The sequence below is a fragment of the Mauremys mutica genome, chromosome 4, assembly GCF_020497125.1.
Source record: "Mauremys mutica isolate MM-2020 ecotype Southern chromosome 4, ASM2049712v1, whole genome shotgun sequence".
Classification (NCBI taxonomy): Eukaryota; Metazoa; Chordata; order Testudines; family Geoemydidae; genus Mauremys; species Mauremys mutica.
In genome coordinates, this window is record NC_059075.1 from 60,898,075 (window position 1) to 60,913,879 (window position 15,805).

Consider the following 15,805-nt stretch of genomic DNA (forward strand, 5'->3'; position numbering starts at 1 on the left):
GTGAAACACATAGGGCTGAATTTTCAAAAAGTAGTGGGATAACTGTGTCCATAAAAAATGCACGCACAAACTTGCATTGACAACTGCATGCAAATGTGTCATTGCACATGACAACAACTGGCTAGGTGCGTGCCTAATGTGTGCAGTAAATGCACACAAATCACAGAGACAGCTTTGCTTGCCCATTCTTGCAAATGGACCTCTAGGCTATCTTGGTTTTTTTTCAAATGCATAACAAAGCTGGCCTCTACATTAATCCCCTCTTCTTCTTCAAGTGTCCTCTGAATATTCCCACTCATGGTATGCTCTGACTGCTGCAGCTTGAACAGTAGAACTTTAGCTAGCAGTGTTCGCTGGAGCGCTCATAAGCGTCCCTTGTCCCATTCCGCAGTAAACATCAAACATTCTAAGATGAGGGTATAAAAAGGGGTGTGGCACTCCAGTCACCTCAGTACCTTCCAATTGTGACCAGCTGGATGAAGGTGAAACTGCTCCGACTGGATCCATATGATTACTATATAGTTTTATAGTTAGTTTAGTTATAATGTTAGATTTAACTTAAAAAATAAGTCTTTGGTGCTGCGATGGTGGAACCAAAGACCAAAAAGCCCAGATTTAAGAGATGCATCTCATGCCCAGCTGTGTTTCTGGTGTCCAACACAAATAAAATATGTTTATCATGTTTGGGCAAAGGGCATTCCCCTTTAGAATGCTCAGTTTGCTTGACCTGCATGACATGAGTGGAGATGGAAAGACGGAACAGCCTCCAGGCCATCTTACTCCAGGAAGTTCTGTCAGCCCAGTGACTTGGAACTGAGAGACAGCAAACCTCTAATGAGCCTCCGAGACAAGCAACAGCTCCAACCAAGTCTGGAGGAGGAAAAAGTTCACCGTCATCTTTGGTGCCACGCATTGGGGGATCTGGAAGTGGGAAGGCTCCAAATATCAAGATACCTCAACATACAGTGGTATTGAACTCTGTCTCTGGATCCAATCCACCAAGAGAAGGGCAAGGCTGTTATAGTGATTACAAAGCAATGCTTAAGTTGTGCCAGGGCCTACCAGGACTGAGCCCTGGCAGCTCTAAGCTTGGCAGTTCATAGCCCTGGCACTTCTGGGCTTGCTGTATCAGTTATGAATGTAAAAAAATTGCTTGAGCCCCAGACACCTCTTTCATTACAAATTAACCACTGCTACAAAGGTTCCATCCTTGTTGGTGCTGGCTTCTTTATCAGGAGACAATCCACAAGAAAAAGACCCATGAGATCTGGATATATTTAAGGAAAACCTAGCCTGAGTATGACCTCTTGGTCTAAAACCAGGAGATGCTCTTCAAATGTTTGGTTGTTTTGGATCCAGAAGAGCTGGATCTGAGAGAAAAGATGAAACTATCTGTTAGGCTGGTTAAGGATAGGGATTCAACTAGTAACATCTGAGAACCAGTTCCAATACAGTACAGCAACAGATAATGGTTATGGCACAGATTCATCGACCAGATCTGTCTCCAATTTGGTTGGTGGTGAATCCATGGGTGTCGTTGGAACAGGAACCAGAGAGTTTACTGGCACAGATTCAAACAGATAGTCCTCCAGAGCAGGGAAGGAGAATAGGCTAGGATTTCTCCCATACCTCTACTTCCTAATAATCACTCTGGATCTCCAGACGTTTTTTCTCCCTTATCTTTCATTCAGCCCATAAGGTTACTATCTACACTTCCCTTGGAACTGAGAATGGCTCCAGATTAGACAGAGGATTTGAAGAAGAGATTTTATGAGCAGGCTTAGTTGCTTGTTCCAGATCCTTATAATCAAAAATATTTTCAGCCAGATCTGAGTATGGAGTTTTGGCCAGAGTGGCTAGCTCCACCTAGGTTTAGGTGGTCTCATGGGCCTTCTCCTGTACCTTACCAGGATATTCCTACATATAGTAATACACCTTCACCGACTCGTTACCATGAAGACATTCAAACTTTGGATCCAAAGGAGACAGATCTGGTGGTCCATCAGAGTCCTGATAGATCTCCTACATTTGTAAGAGATGGTTTATCAGAGGAAGAGGAATTAGTGGATATCCAAGAGTCAGATCCACACTTTGAGGACTTAACTTTCCAGATGACAGTGCAGGACTGACTTCGGCTTCATCGCCTTCAGATCATGTAGTGATCTTCTACAAACTAGTGGGTCAGATTACAAGAACATTAGAAATTCCTTTGATTTCTACTAAGGAATATTCACATTCTGCATTTGATAGTTTATGAGCAGCTACTAGACAAAGAGCTACACTTCCTTTATTGAAAGGACTGTCTCTACCAGCAAAAACAATTTAGAATGTATCTTCATCAACTCAGCTGATGTCAAAAAAAGCTGACACTGTACCAATGTCCTCAGAAAGGCCTTACTATATTTTATACTCATCCTTCTCCTAATTCACTGGATTAGAGGCTGCAAAATGCACAGATCAAAGAATGAACAAATTCATTCTACTGCTTCAGATAAAGAAGGGAAGAGACTGGTTGTTTCTGTAAGAAAGGTATTTGTCTCAGCCACTTCAGGTATGAGAATAGTGAACTATCAAGCTGTGATGGTGCGATTATCTTTCATGGATACTCTGCCTGAGGAGCATAGAAGGTTAACAGATGCTTTTTTGGTAGAATGGCAGAATGTTGCTAAGTATCAGTTGAGGGCAGCATTTGACTCGTCTCATGCTTCAGCCAGAACAATAGCCTCAGCTATTTCTTTAAGAAGGCATGCTTGTCTGAGATCAGTGGCTTTTCCTTCCAGATGAGGATGAGAATGGAAGATTTTCTGTTTGAAGAAGACAGGTTATTTAGTAGATCAGTGGGTAAAGTTCTGGAGAAAATGAAAAATGTAAAATCTGCAGCTAGATCTTTTTTTGGGGGGGTTCTACAACTAAGTGGTCATCATCTCTTCTGCTGTTTAGGTATCAGAGACAATACACACATTTTTCATCCACTCTTTACTTCTATCAGAGAAGGAATTATTATTATTATCAACCGCAACTTCAATATCAGCAAAATAAGACATCTTTTAAAGCTTGTAATAATAAGAGGAAGTCTGCATCTATGATGTCTTCTGCACTCTCCTCAAGGATGAAGATTTAACTTGAGGACATAGAGCTTCAGTCCTGTTCTATTAGATACTTGTACCCGCACCCATTTGGAGATCACCTGTCCCACTTTTACCATCAATGGCAATCAATAACACCAGACAGGTGGGTTCTAGAGATTATTCCATGCATTTACTCCATACAGGTAAAAACCCTTCTTCCTCCCATCACCACCCTCGGTCCCTGATGCAATTCAAGAGAATCAGCTGAGGGAAGAGGTTTATTACCTGTTATAATTGGGGCAATAGAAGAGGTCTCTTGCAAGCGTAAAGGGAGAGGCTTTTATTTGTATTGTTTCTTGATCCCCCTAAAATATGTTGGCCTTCATCATATCTTGGATCTCAGAAGATTAAACAACTTCATAAAAAAGTTTAGTATCCGAATGTGGTCACTAGCTTCTGTAATGCCTTCTCTTTCCCTCCAGGACTGGTTTTCAGCTTTGGATTTAAAAGATTTGTATTTCCATATTTCAATAAGACTATGTCATCACAGTTACCTATGTTTTAGGGTAGAAGAGAACCATTTTCAGTAGCGAGTCCTGCCTTTTGGTCTGTCCTAAGCTTCCAGGGTATTTGCAAAATGTATCTGTCATTGCAGTATATCTAAGGAAATGGAATTTTAACATATCCTTACATAGACAGTTGGTTAATAAAGGCATGATGGAGGCAGATTATATGGAATGTAGAGTAAATATATTTACTTTTTATCAATCTGGATCTAAGCATAAAATGAGAAAAATCACTCCTATGTCCAACACAGGATTCCTTTCATAGGGGCCATATTGGACTCCATAGTTGCCAAAGCCTTTCTTCTGGAAGAAAGGTTGGTAAAAATAAAATCAGTGGTACTTCCGCTCCTGCAGTCCCCACAAGAGACAATACTCTTTTTTTCCCTTTGGTTGATAGCTCTTTTAGCATTGACCCCTCCCTCCCCCCCACACATACTTATGTCTAATGAAGGGACTACAGCACAAGTTTCTGCACAACTACAAACTAGGCATAGATGGTATGCATCAAAAATGGATAATTCCACAGCAGGTGTTAACATTAAACTGGTAGAAATATGGTATAAATGTAAAGAAGAGTAAACCATTCAATCTCCCCATGGCAACAGTAACAGTTACCACACATGCATCTGCTGTGGAATTGGGGGTGAGGGGTCTCTTTAGGGCAACAATTTGATGATCAGAGGATATTTGTCACCTGGGGAAAGAAACATGTTCTGGAGCTGAGATCAATAAGATGGGGTCTAAAAGACTTGCTGCCTCATAGTGGTTCAAGTGGTGGCAGAAAAGATTACGTCATTATATTAACTAAACAAGCTAGGAAGAGCCCATTGTCTACAGTTGTGCAGAGAGGAAATGTCTCTTTGGGACTGGTGTATAACACATGAGATTCACCCAATAGTACTTCATATATCTGGGAAACTAAATACCTTGGCACACCATCTGAGTGGTCACTGAAGGAAGAAGTGGTGTCACACCTCTTCAGCTGTAAGATTTTTTTTGCCTCCAGCAACAAGAAGTGTCAGAGGTTCTGCTCATGAGCAGGCAGAGACAAAGGTTCAGTATCAGATGCATTTCTGATAAACTGTAATCAAGGGCTCCTGTATGCCTTCCTCCCACCCTTATTCAAAGAGTATTAAACAACATGAAACAAGAGAAGGCCAGAGTAATTTTGTTAGCACTGGTGTGGGCCAGGCAGCAGTGGTATCCAGACTTAGTTCACCTGTCCAGAGGGCTGTACAAGACTCTGCTATTAGTATCAGATTTGTTGACACAACAACAAGGGATGGTGTATCATCCAGATCTTCAGTTGCTTCACCTAACTGCATGGGGGATAAGACTCTGGGACTGTTAGAATGGCCTCATTCTCTAGAAGTGCAAAATATACTAATTAATTCAAGGAAATTGTCCACATGAGAATGTAATGGTTATAAATGGAAAGAATTTTTATTGTGGGTTTCCATGTATGAAGTTGATCCATATAGAACTCCAATTCTTACATATCTTAAAAGAGCAGGTCTCTCTTTGTCATCAGTCAAGTTTCATCTCACAGCAATCTCAGCATATCATGTCCCTGAGGATAGTAAATTGGTTTTTATTCATGATGCAGTCATAAGATTCTTGAAAAATCTTAACAATCAATAGCCACCAGTTAGGGATCTATACCATCTTGGGATTTAAACTTACTGCTTACACAATTAATGAAACATCCATTTGAACCTATGTGGAGCTGTACCTTGTTCTATTTATCCATTGAGACAGTTATCAATAGCTATAGTCTTGATAGCTATTACTTCAGCAAGGCACATAAGTGAATTATAAGCTCTAATGGCAGACCTTTATCGTTGTCGTTCATGAGGATAAAGTAATTCTCCATACATAGCTAAGATTCTTACCCAAAAGTAGTGCCAGATTTTCATATAAACCAATCAAAATACCACCTGTATTTTTTCCCAAACCTCACACTCAAGAGGGGGAAGCTAGATTACATATGCTAGATGTTAGAAGGGCTCTAGCTTTTGACTTAGATAAAACTAAGCATTTTAGACAATTTGTTTAAAATAAGAGGAATAAAGTACAGACTCTTTCAAGATGGGTTAGACTGTGTATTAAAGAAATTTGCTGATGGGTCTCCCTCTTCCTAAGAGAATTGGAATTCATTCTACTAGATCAAAAGGAGCTTCTATGGCATTTGCTAGACATATTCCTTTAATAGATTAATGCAGAGCAGCAACATGGAGTACAATCCACATGTTTACTAAGCATTACTCATTAGACTTAAAATCTAGAGCAGATGCAAAATTTGGCAAGGAAGCATTGCACTCCATATTTAGTTAGGACTCCAAGTTCCCACAATAGACGACACTCAAAGCGGAAATGAATGTTACTTACTAGTAACCGAAGTTCTTCAAGAAGGATTCTGTGTAATCACTCTCCCCATCCACCTTTCCTCTCTGCCTCGAAGTCCTATTTAGCAAAGAACTGGGATCATTGGGGAAGGAGCTGAGGCAGCTGGAGCCCCTTGTATTCCCTCGCCCTGGAATGTTCACTGAGGGAGGAGAAAGGGAGGCACGTGAGAGCTCTGATGAACACTGCTCGCTACAGTTCTACGATTCAAGCTGCATTGGTCGGAGAGTCCCATGAGTGAGAACATGCAGCGTCCATCTTGAAGAACTCTGGTTGCAGTTCAGCAACCTTCATTTCCATGCCCTCAGAACTCCTATACAGGAGCACCTGGGTCTCCATTAACACTTCATTAACCCCCACACAAGGAGTGGTTTTACTGCAGCTATTAACCCTGTACATTGCATAAAAGAAAAGAGAGTCTTTGATGAGAGCAGGCGTGCAGCTATCACAAGAGTGTTCTTAATATGTAGGTCCTGCTGTATAGGCTTAACTCATTAGATACTGCCGACATAAACATTCCCATCTGAGCACTTGTTTGGCTGGCAGTCTGTAAACTGGTGTGTCCAGAGGGTTAAGGTATGACAGGGAGGACATTATGGATGATAACTTCTTCCAGTACTTTGGCACCTCTGTTTTGGGACTTCCTCTCTGACTCCCTGAAAATTTATCTACATGGAGTCAGGATTTAAAAGTCCGTGCAGACATGTAAGAATTAAGTGCTGATCCCAGGCACCGGCTATATGGGAGCCATCTATATTAAGCCATGCTCACAGACCCAATTGCTGAGCACCATACAGTTAGACTAAGCAGCAGCAGCAGGCGGAGCAACTCCAATAAGCCCCTCCACCTCCACTCAAGCCTGTCCATTAGTCCAGCCATTCTGCATGGTAAGACCTGAAGCAGGGAGGCAAGTGAATATGCTGCCAAAGGTAGCAACTGATGGGCACCTGAGACTAATCCTCAGTACGAAATGATGAAGGCAGCATGCTCACAGCGGAGGTAGCAATGTTTGTACATAGCCTGAGCATAAATTTATATGTGTATGCTCAGCATTTTAGATACAAAATGTTGCAAGTAATGTTGAGGGCAGTTCCTTTGGCCTCTAGAGCAGTGGTTCTCAAACTTTTGTACTGATAACCCCATTCACATACCAAACCTCTGAGTGCGACCCTACCGCCTTATAAATGAAAAACACATTTTCATAAATTTAAACACCATTATAAATGCTGGAGGCAAAGCGGGGTTTGCAGTGGAGGCTGACAGCTCATGACCCCAGCATGTAATAACCTCACAACCCCCTGGGGGGTCCTGACCCCCAGTTTGAGAATCCCTGCTCTAGTGGGAATGGACGCTGTGAAATACATTTCTTGGCATCACTGGAGAAGCTGGATCAGCACTGGCAATGGTAGGAATATTAAGCAAAACAATCCAATAGGAGACAGGGCCTGTGGGCCTGCAGCTCCTCTTCATGTTTTCTACAAGCTTAATTTCACTGACTGGACTGGAGTAATTTCTGATTTACACTGGTGTGAGAGGATGAGAATCAGCCCTTCAACGCATCCATTTTCCTAAACTGACAGATATTGAATGCTAACAACATGTCCCCAAAATGCAACATGCTTCCTACCTTCCTCACACACTCATAGCTCACAGCTCAGTGTGTTTTCAGACCCTGCAAAGCCATTTGTGTAAAGGTGAGGTATGAAAGATTGAAGGTCAGCAGACACTTTTAGAGATTACGGGACCTGAATGTCTTCTCCCTTGTGTCAATTTTACACTAGGAGTAACTCCATTGGCTTCAGTGGAATTACTCCCACTTGACACAGATATATGGGAAAAGACAATCAGACACTGAGGGTATGTCTACACTGGAGCTGGCGGTGTAATTTCCAGCTCATGTAGACATGCCTGCACTAGCTCTGATCAAGCTAGTGTGCTAAAAATAGAAGTGTAGCTGCCCCAGCATGAGCAGTGGGACTGGCTAGCTGTGCCAAGTACAATACTGCCCCTCCCACTGCTCATGCCACTGCAAGCTAGCCCAGGTATGTCTACCTGAGCTGAAAAGTACACCTCCCGCTCCAGGGCAGATATACCCTTAGACATTAAAGGTCTGTGGGCACATTATTTTTCCATCTACTGAGCTTTGATCGGATTGTGTGATCAAGGCATTGTCAAAATGATGTAGCTGCATGCTATGAGCTGGAAGAGGGGAAGGCTTTTGATGACATCTCCTTTGGGTGGAGGGAGAAAGCTGAATGCAGAAAGGTTCATTCAGACAAAAGAAAAAAATAGAAACGATGGAGGTTAAAGAATCAGGAAAATCTTCAGTCATTTGCAGGGATGCTCCCTTGTGGTTTAGCCTCTGAAGTCATACATGGAATACATCCCCCTTCATCTCTAGATGGAAAATAGAGTCAGAGCAAGAAAGCAGTCCTTATGCACTCAGTCCTGGTTAGCTCTTGGATAATGATTTACTCTCCTTTCTATGTATTTAATGTCTGATCAATATTCCCAACAATAAAATCCTGAAGAGGAATTCCAGTGATAAATCAGTCAGTAAGATTTAGTGTCCCCTGTTATTAATCAGCCCCGGCATGTTGATTGGTGGAAGGGTGGGACTGCTAACCTAGGTGTATATTCAAGCTTCTGTTTGTCTTGCTGTCTCAGTTAATCCCTGCATTATCTGAAGCCAGCAAAGCTTCAGTCAGATTGATGAGTGAAATAAAGCAAACCCAGGGGGCTTCAAGAACATGATCCACAGTTTAACCCTGTGAGCTCCACCAGCAAGAACAGCAGGCTTGCACCTTTGTACATAGTGCTCAAAGATTGCTCACTGCTAGATTTGCTCACCCTTACATTTTCTCCAGTGAATGTAGTGAGGTGAGTCAAGTGCCTTTCAAAGCCCTGGAAACTGAAAACTTTTGTTTATCCATAGAACAGGCATAGAATGGACAAAGGGAGCTCCAACTGCCACACACCGACTGCTCCAACACTGGTTCACATTCTAAAACCAGTTGTACTGGTGTAAATCCAGCATAACTCCATTGATTTACACGGGAAAATCCAGAGTAACTGAGATTAGAAAGGTTTCAGAGTAGCAGCCGTGTTAGTCTGTATACGCAAAAAGAACAGGAGTACTCGTGGCACCTTAGAGACTAACAAATTTATTTCAGCATGAGCTTTCGTGGGCTACAGCTCACTTCTTCAGATGCATAGAATGGAACACACAGACTGCAGATATTTAGATATGTATAAATATCTTTGGTCTGTGTGTTCCATTCTATGCATCCCAAGAAGTGGGCTGTAGCTCACAAAAGCTCATGCTGAAATAAATTTGTTAGTCTCTAAGGTGCCACAAGTACTCCTGTTCTTTTTGAGATTAGAAAATGTCCCAATTTCTCTTAAAGTCCATTTGCCAAGCAAAACTTGTGTGTGGCGTCTTCACTGCTTTCTCTTTGGTAGGGGACTTTGCCCAGATCACAGTGCTGACACATGAGACTGAAATGTGAGTTGCGTATCTCTCGGGCCATTTAAAAAGGGAGGAGCTGTTGAATGGAGACTGGTCAAGAATACTTTTTGATGAAAAATGGCTTTTCAAAAGGAATGAAAAAAATGTCATTTTGGGGGGAAAGGGGACAGGAAAAAAGGAGTGGGCGAAAAGCAACACCAACTTTTTTTATTCAAAACAAAATGAACATTTTCGAACTGAACTGAAATGAAAAGAAAATGTTCATTTTGATTGATTTAATTAAACAAATCAGTGAAATAGTCAAATTAAATGAAAATTTTTCACAGAAAACACTTACCATTTGCTGGATGTCGTAGTGCTAGGATAGCAGCTCAGTGTCATACTGAGGCTCCAGTTCAGAGGAGCATCCCCGAGAATCCCTGGCTGTGTCCCAAGGTCCCAATGGCTCCCTGGGGTTTTGTTCAGTGTAGACTGCTCTAACTTTCACAGTAGAACAGACTAGTCACTAGCTAGTCCCCGCATAGGGGGAGGGTAGTATGAAAAAGTGTTTTAAAGCCATTGTCACCCACGCCCCTTTGCTCCTGGAGAAAAAAAATTAAAAACAGACTCTGAGACAGTTTTTGAATCAAAACAAACCGTAAATGGCAAGAACAATTTTTTTTGTTTCACTGGCTAACTCTAACAACTCTGACCTACAGTGGCCATCTCTAGAAGTGAGAGAGTCTCTGTGCTTATTAATTCATTGCCCTCTCTGCTGAGTGTGCCAGCAAGGGGGTCAAAAGTGCCATCTGTTACAGTAGCTTTGTGATGAGGACACGTGTCCATTAGAAGCTGGACTGAGGCCACCAACTCATTTCCACAGGCCTCTAAGCCATCAGATGGCTTGGAATCACTACTGACCTGGAAATAAGTCTTATATATATTAATAGCCCAGTTTTGTGTCTCTTTACTGCTTTAGAGCACTATCTTGATCTTCTGTGTTCAGAAGGTATATGAGATGGCCTGTGAGGACAGCTGAGCACAGACACCCACTATATATTAAGAAACAGCCATAATTTTTATTGTCAACCTGGATTTTATTGCCTGTAGCCTGGCGTGCCCACTATGCCTTCTGCTTCTACAATATAATACTTTTTTTTGGTGCATTTGCAATGAGAACCACAATAGACATTTCACTGGGAAAAAAGAAATGTTTTTCATTTTATAGTTTTGAAAAGTAGCTTTATTTTAGCTGCAGGATAGTTATCTCTAATCTTCCAGAATCTGAGGTGCAGCTGGCCAAAAATATACTTCATACACATATTAATCCTAGTTCCTTTGTGGATTTGGCCCCAGTGATGGCTCGGAATAAAGGTGGTTAACATTGGTCTCTCCAAAAAAATGTTTTGGTGAAAACTGTGGCCCCTTTTTTAAATTAGGATTGTAATGGGAAATTTACTTCTTTCATAAAATTTATGTTTCATCCAAAGAAAAGAAAAGAAAAGAAAACCTCCAAATTGTCAGTTTTAAGTTATTTTCTAGTTTCGGGTTTTCAGTGTTTGAAAGCAGGAAAAAAAAAAAGAGACTGGAACTTGTTTTTTTCCTTCTGTGGCTATCAATGACATTGTCAGCTGGAGAGCACTTACTGGGAGTTCAATTATCAAACGCTGGTTTCCTAAAGCTAGGCACCTACATCGACATTTACAGTATGTCTAACAGCAAAAAAAGATCCACAGCAGCACCGCTTAGAGCCAGGGTCAACTGACTCAGGTCTGCAGGTCTTGGGCCAGCAGGTCTCAGGCTGGAGCCTGGGCTCTGAAACCTGGATGGGGCTGGGGTCTTACAGCCCAGGCTCCAGCATGAGCCTGCTTGTACATCTACATCGCTATTTTTAGCCCTACAGTGTGAGCCCTGCAAGCCTGAGTCACTTGACCTGAGCTCTGAGACTTGCTGCCATAGGTTGTTTTTTCTGCTGTGTCTAGGTACCCTGAGGTATTTAAATGAGTGCACAGCAGCCCGATTTAGACAATACAGTGTCCATTTAGGCACCCAGTTTTGAAAACTGTACTACAAATGACTAACGGGATGCTAGAACATAGCATGGCATCACAGACATCGCACAGCAGCCACAGAGAAACTAGGTATTTAGGGGAAGCAGCATCAGGTGACAAAAATTCTCTGCTCCCTGGCAAACCTTTAGGCCTCCATAAAAAGCTGATAGTCTGTTGTAACAAACTCTTTTCCATTATCACAGCTAGAAGGAATTTGGGGAAACTCTTCCCATGCTCCAAGGCAAATGACACTCAATATATTGTGATATGATACAGAAGACTCTTGAACTAAAGTGGCCTGTTTCTTCTCTCTCTAATACTTGCACAAACTGGGCACAATTCCATTAATGTCAAGGGGGTTGCTCTGGTATAAGTGAGAGGAGAACCAGGCACAAGATTTCTAACAAACATAGTGATAGGATCCCTGGTTCTGATACATCTTCCACTTAAATCAGGAGTAACTTAAATCAGGAGTAACTCCATTGCCATCACCGCATGAAATTGGGGTTAGCAGGAGGAGAATCAGGTCCTTTGATTCCGTGCGTAACACACAAATAGCTGCATGTGCCACGGTAATAAAATGCTATATTGCTGCTCTTGATCATTGTAGTCTGGGCATATTATGTAATTGTGAGGGTTTCCCCCCCTTTTCCTTGCTATAAAAATAATGAATGAAAATTGATATAAAGAGAAGGGGTGAGTATACCAGTATTGCTGATCAAACTGAGGAGTTTGGCACTGTGTGTTGGATAGCTGTGAAACGGGTTCCCTTTCCTCCCTCACTGTGTACAATCTTCAGGGAAGATAATGGAAGGCCACACTGTAAGCACTGCCCCAGGCCTATTCAGCGCCTGCCTGTGACACTGAGACATGATACCTCATAGAATCTCTGGGATATTAAAGAAGAGCATTCAGCACCCTTCACTGAGACACAGCTGCCTTATCCACCTGCTTCTGCTCCTGTACACCACAGTGTAAATGAGGAGCAACTCCACTGAGGTCAGTTGAGTTACACTTCCGCAAAACCAGTGAAAGTGAGAGCTGACTCAAGCTGTCTATTACATCACAGCATGTAGGGCTCTACAGTAATAAGACGCAGCTATGTTACCTCTGCTATGTAATAGCACAGCATCCAGGAGCCTCTAAGACTGAAATACAATTCCATACGCTACACTATAGGACAGCTGCATCCAATAACCTCCAGTGCTATGACACATTATTATCTTCGCCATATTAGACTTCAACCAGGTGGGTGAGGTAATATCTGTTATGAGATCAGCACGGCTACAACGACACTGCATATTAGCGTTCAGCAGTCAAGAAGTTCCTAAACGAAGACAAACTGGCTACATTGGCCCTGTCCTAGGATCCAGGAAACCAACAGCTCTACGATATTACCACTTAACCCCGTTTAATTACTCATAGTATCCACATTCCTTCAGCGCTCGGCCAGGCACAGCTGTGTTATTTTACTACTACATTTATGATAGATATGGCTATATATATAAACGCTTACGTGTCTAAACTCCATGTTTATTATACTGAAAGCAAGTCAGCCTAGGAAATGCTCCAGTTCACGCTGGCATGCGCTGAAGCTGCTGACTGCCTCTTGCTGTGGAATTTTGGAAAGAAAATGCAGTATTTTGTAAACAGCACTTCCAGTGAAAGGCTCCATGTTGTTTCCCCATGTCAGTGCATGTGGGGGTGGAGAAGGGGGAGGTCAACTGTGTTGTCAAACATCATCTAGATTGCTTGATAATGTGTACCAGGCTGTGATAAATGAAGCTCCTCCGAATAACATCAGCCTCTCTTTCTGCAGGCGTTTTCACTTTCCAGCAGCTTCTCTTTGCCCTCTGCTCTTGGTGTCACACGCAGGAGAAGCTGTGGGAGGGAAACACAGATCTCACTTAGTGATACTTTACACTGCTATAGCACCTTCCATCTGCGGAGCTTGGGTCAAAATCCACAAAGGTATTTAGGTGCTTAACTCCAATTGGGAGGAGCCTCCAAAACTCCAATAGGGAGTTAGGTGCCTGAATTCATTTGAGGATCTGGACCATGGTGCTTTGCAAACATCAATGAGTTAAGTTTTGCCCTGTGCTGTAGGCAACCCCCACCCCATGCAGTAGGTAAATATTATTAGATACTACAGAAGTGCCTACATACCACAGTGTTGTGTACATTATAAATGCATAGATAGATTAGATCAGACAGGTAAATTGTCCTAACAGTACAGATCGGAGCTAAGGCATAGTGAAGTGCCCAGAGCCACACAGCACATCTGTAACCGTATCTGGCATAAAACCCAGCTCTGCAGACTTCCAGACATGGGTCAGATTCTCGGTTGGTATAAATCACTATCCACTGAAGTCAGTGGAGTTATGCCAGTTAGAGCTAATCGGAAATTTTGTGACAGAACATTTTTCTTTGGGAAATGCCAATTTGTCAAAAGTGAAACATTTTGCAAAAATGTGTCAATTTCGGCAACAGTTTATTTAGAAAGAACAATAGAAAAAAAATTTCTATACGGTCAAAATATTCTATTTCAACCTTTTTTTGGCAGGGACCATGTCCGTTTTCTGCTTCAAACTGACTCTTCATTTCAGGCTAAGATCTTGTTCTATTCTATAATATAAAAAGTTGAGATTGGAATGAAACATTTCAGTTGTATTGGAACAAAACATATTTATTGACCCCAAACATTTTTTTTCCAAAATTTTGTTTCACAGGAAATTTCCAGGTGTTTTTTTTTTCACTCCATTTAAGAATGGAGAAAATTTCAAAACCATGGATTCCCAGCAAAACCAAAAAAAAAAAATGCAGTTCCGGCCCACCTCTAATGCCACTTACTCCAACTGAGAATCTAGCCCCAGGCACATTAGCTACCAGGCCATCCTTCTCAACCAGTGAAACTGCCTAGGACAAGGTCTTTTTAAGGGTGAACTGAAATATTTTAAAAATAAATACTAGTGTTAATTAGTAAATTCAATGGAATCAGGTTTAATGGAATCAAGTCTCAAGCCCACTTCATGAAATGGGACTGAAAACAGTTTTGATCCATCTATGTCATGCTTTCAGCTCCAGTTCAAGGGGGTCTCTTGCTAAAAAGCATCTTAAATAATTATACTATGGTTTTTGAGCTGGTCCTGGTTTCTCAGTTGGAATCATCAGATTGGAAGAGAGACAGAATTTGCTTCCTGAAGGACCTGAAGTGGATGCTTAGATGCGAACTTTCTCTGTCCCAAGGCAAACATATTGCTTAACATACTGAAGGAGACTTTCAATTGACAAACACTATGCAGGACATTGGGCACCCCATGTTTTGGTCTGTCTGAGCCATTGTTAACTTTGTATTTGAAATAAACTTAGGTACAATGCCGGTTGTTCACTAAGCAAATCCTCCATCCATCTTTCTAATGTGCTCATTAGTCCATTTATAAAACCAGGAATTGGTTGAGCCACTGTGCGATAGAAGCCTTCTTTTAAACCTTGTTTCTAGGCTACATCTCTCTCAGTTCTTTCCAGTAAACTAATTAAATGCTGATTTACAGGAATGGTATTTGTTTACACTTTATTGTTGTTGGCAGTTGGTGAGGATGACAAAATGCCTCTGCTGCAGTTCAATCAAACAAACGATTTCAGGAACTCAAAGATAATGGCACCACAAAGAAGATTTACCATGGACCAGGTGCCAGTATCAGAAGACCTGAAATGACAGCAATATATTAATCTCAGTGGGATCGCCATGTTCCACTCTAAAGATAAAGGAGTTCTCACAACCCTTTCACACACACACATAAATTACATTTTGTTACAGTTTTCACTGGGGAAAATTACCATAAAGAAAACTGCTCATCACCCCACGATGCCCTTTTAAGTTTCCATAGTTCAGGGATTTCTGAGGCTTCTATTCCATTCCCTAAAAAGGGCTAGAGATTAGGACTGGTGGGACTGTGAGCTTCCCTACTGCCATCATTCATACACCTCCCTGTAAAGCGATCCCTAGTGGGAGAAGGACAGTCACTCCTATAATTGTAGTTTACCAGGTCAGGGGCTGGAATAGTCACAAATTCCCCCATAGCCAATGCTCATATAGTAGGTTAGGACTGGAGGTTAGCTTCCGCATTAACTGTGGTCCTACAATATTCCCTGCAGTGACTCCTGCTGGAAGTGAATAGAGCCAACACACATGCTGTTAATTCTATGATGACTGATTGTACCACTGCCTGAATTGTGGTATGAATGCAGTTTATATAAATACAAATTGTT

General features: G+C 41.8%; 3 long non-coding RNA genes across 3 annotated transcripts in view; 1 reads left to right on the forward strand and 2 right to left on the reverse strand.

The window, feature by feature from the left end:
• The window catches only part of LOC123369443, a 121,905-nt gene that overhangs the window by 48,281 nt on the left and 57,819 nt on the right, over positions 1–15,805 (forward strand). The window lies entirely within an intron of this gene.
• LOC123369444 lies at positions 5,073–9,009 on the reverse strand. The gene is made up of 3 exons (XR_006579049.1): positions 8,894–9,009; positions 6,023–6,179; positions 5,073–5,204 (listed from the first exon to the last, which is right to left on the reverse strand). It is a non-coding gene; the product is annotated as an uncharacterized LOC123369444 (long non-coding RNA).
• On the reverse strand, positions 13,077–15,224 carry LOC123369445. The gene is made up of 3 exons (XR_006579050.1): positions 15,105–15,224; positions 14,087–14,161; positions 13,077–13,417 (listed from the first exon to the last, which is right to left on the reverse strand). It is a non-coding gene; the product is annotated as an uncharacterized LOC123369445 (long non-coding RNA).